Genomic DNA, 3,112 nt, shown 5'->3' on the forward strand with positions numbered 1-3,112 from the left:
TAACGACACCACCCTTTTTGCGTAACCGCTATTCACATACTCTGGTTCTCATTGCAGGGGCTCTCAATCCCATGCACTCTCTCCACTCATCGAAATCACTGCCTCCGCTAAACAAAATCAATAACCCAGGGCCAGACCTTCCAATGCAATCACACTGCAACATTCGTGATCCGCAAATCTCAACTAATCCAGCAATACCAACAGAGTCTCCAGTATGACTGGACCGACTCGCATAACACATACTAGCCACTCGAGGCTATATCTCTGTGGGTCCGTACACCCAACTCTGCGAACCCTCAGGTTCTAACTCTGGGAACCTTCCGGTTCCAGCTCTAGAAACATGCACAACATAATCCCGTGGGATTAATGCAGTACAACCATCACGTACCTCAACGTACCGATACCCTGATCACATAACCCCGATTAGTTTCTCAAGCTTGATCCCGGCCTGCACTCAGGCCTCCAAAATCGAATGCCCTAGGTCTGTATCCCGCCCCGCATACCCGACACTCGCCCTCGTCGGCCTATACTCTGCGCTGACAAACACTGCTGAATCCCGACAGCTAAGCACCCTCACATACTCATCGATCTCCCGGAGAATTTTCTAATTCTCCCCCACTAAAGCACTGACTAACTGCCACCGATCGTCACTAGCGACCTCTCAGAGCAATCCTGCACAAAGAGAACATTTACCCACTGACTGCTTCCCACAAGCGTAAGCAACCCTCAGCAAAACACATCTCCTCCCTGATCAGTCCACTCAAAAGAATCCGATCTTTCAATTATCCACTCCACAACTGCAGATGCTACCCGTCATTCAACCCAGTCCCACACCTCCACTATCAACCCTCACGAACGATAACCAACGGAATTCCCAAGCAATAACCCATAACCAAACCCACAACCTGCCAAAGGTTGAATATCGCATCGAAAACCGCACAAAGTTACCGGCACTAAAACACCAGACTATAACCATACCAAACCATCAGGAAACAGCGAATGCCAAAACGAAACCTGAAGCACCAATCCATAACCATGCCAATCCCGCGCAACAACGACTACCGCATCGAAATCCACACTACCAGCACAAACAATACGCCACAAACAACGCAAGCTAATCAAGACATCAAGACAGCATCATACCCGCAGCTGCCTCCGGCACTGCTCCGTCTCCCTCTGCCGCAAGCCGATAAGCACAACCCTGAGCCCTTGGGCTCTACTCCATCCTGTCCTCCTCCTGAACTCCTCAAGGTGGCCGGTGCTAGAGCCTGCACCGATCCTGCAAAAGCTGTGGACAGTTGGCCCTCAAATGTCCAACCTGCCGACACTGATAACAAATCCTGGAATCCCGAATTGGCACTGACTGCCGACAATCCCGTGCACCATGCCCCTCCTTTCCGCACTTGCGGCATGCACCATTGGGCCAACAAGCTCCGGTGCCATCTCTCTCACGCTTCCCACAAGTGTGACCGCTCCGATCCCCCATTTCAACGTCTACGGTCCTGAACCGTTTCGGCGCCGACTGCGACTGCATCGGGGCCTGTCTCAGCTCACGCAACTGCAACTTAACTTCTATCTCACGCCACATGGCGGCCTTCTGCAACTCCAACAGAGTCTCGCACCTCCGCGCAGACACGAACTGTCTGATACCCCCTTGGGTTTACTCGAATATCGGGGCATCTGAGACTGCTCCGAAGCGAACTCAGGGCGAAACATCGCCCTCCCAATAAACATCCTGGTGATCTCAGTCACCGACTCCAAATCCTGCTTCAGCTCAAGGAATTCCCGAGCCAATCTCTCCTTTTCATCTCGCGGAACATAGCGAGTACTGAACATCCCTCTGAATTGATCCCATGAAACCGCAGCCCTCTGCGCATCGGAAAATGACCTCGTGGTCAACCTCCACCAATCCTTCGCCCCGAGCCTCAATAGGTTCAGAGCACACCCCACCCTCTGATCAGCAGGGCATAAACTCGTGGAGAAACACTCCTCCAAGTCTCATAACCATCTCATAGCAACAATCGAGTCCTGAACTCTATCGAATGTGGGAGGCTTCGCATAATAGAAGTCCCGATACTGAAAACCCCGACTAGTCCCTTTCTTTGCCGTTGCTACAGCCGCTGTAACCACCGCGGCAGCCGTCTCTGCGAAAACCGCATATCGCTCATCAAACTACTTCAATCATAGTGGCCCTGATCGACCCAAACAATTCTGGCGACTCGACCCGCAACAATGTAGCAACCTCATCACGCCGGATCTCGCGAATCCTCGCATCCCGCTCGCTCGTGCTCGTCCGATCGATAACCGGATAACAGGATAGCCACAAGCATCATCCACTACGAACCATGGTACTCATCCCATGACATCCTTCCTCAACATGCTTCGGTGTATGGTACCTGAACCATAGCACCATTCCTCAACCTGCTCCAAAGTATAGCACTCGAACCACAACATCTATCTCAATCTGTTCCGATGTATGGTGCCCTGACCATAACATCACTCTGTATCCGCTCCGATGTATGGTATCTGAACCATAACATCACCCCTCAATCTGTTCCTTAGGACCTTCAGAATGCCCCCTGTATCAAGTATGGGTCCTCTGCTTTCAGTAGTACGGGCCCATACTACCTGCCACATCTACCCATACCTTCCACACGGACCATTCCAGAGTTCCTAAGTAGCTGATAAACCTGCTCTTTCACCAATCTCATCGCGCGTGCTCGCTTTCCAGCGAAATCCTCTACTCTACCAGGCACTCATTTGGCTAGGTTTATTCCCTAGTCCCTTCCGCCGTCCTCCCACTTCTTTGCTATCAGCTGCTGAAGAGTTCCTAATGATGCCAGCCCTCTACCTCCTGAGTATCGTCATACTCACTTAGTAGCTGACTCCCATCATCGACAACTCCACAAAGCACAAAGCAAGCAGCATTCGAGCATTGAAGCATACATAGGACTCCCCATCTGTGGTAGCTCCACCTTCTCGGCTCATCCTCGGAAGTACCTCTGTACCCCGTAGCTTTACCCCTTGTGCGTTCTAACTAGATACTCTCACTCATCACATACACACAAAAGCATAACGCACATATAACAGCAAACCCTAGACTAAGGCATCA

Source organism: Lactuca serriola, chromosome 9, assembly GCF_051521515.1.
Source record: "Lactuca serriola cultivar US96UC23 chromosome 9, Lser_US96UC23_V15, whole genome shotgun sequence".
Lineage (NCBI taxonomy): Eukaryota > Viridiplantae > Streptophyta > Magnoliopsida > Asterales > Asteraceae > Lactuca > Lactuca serriola.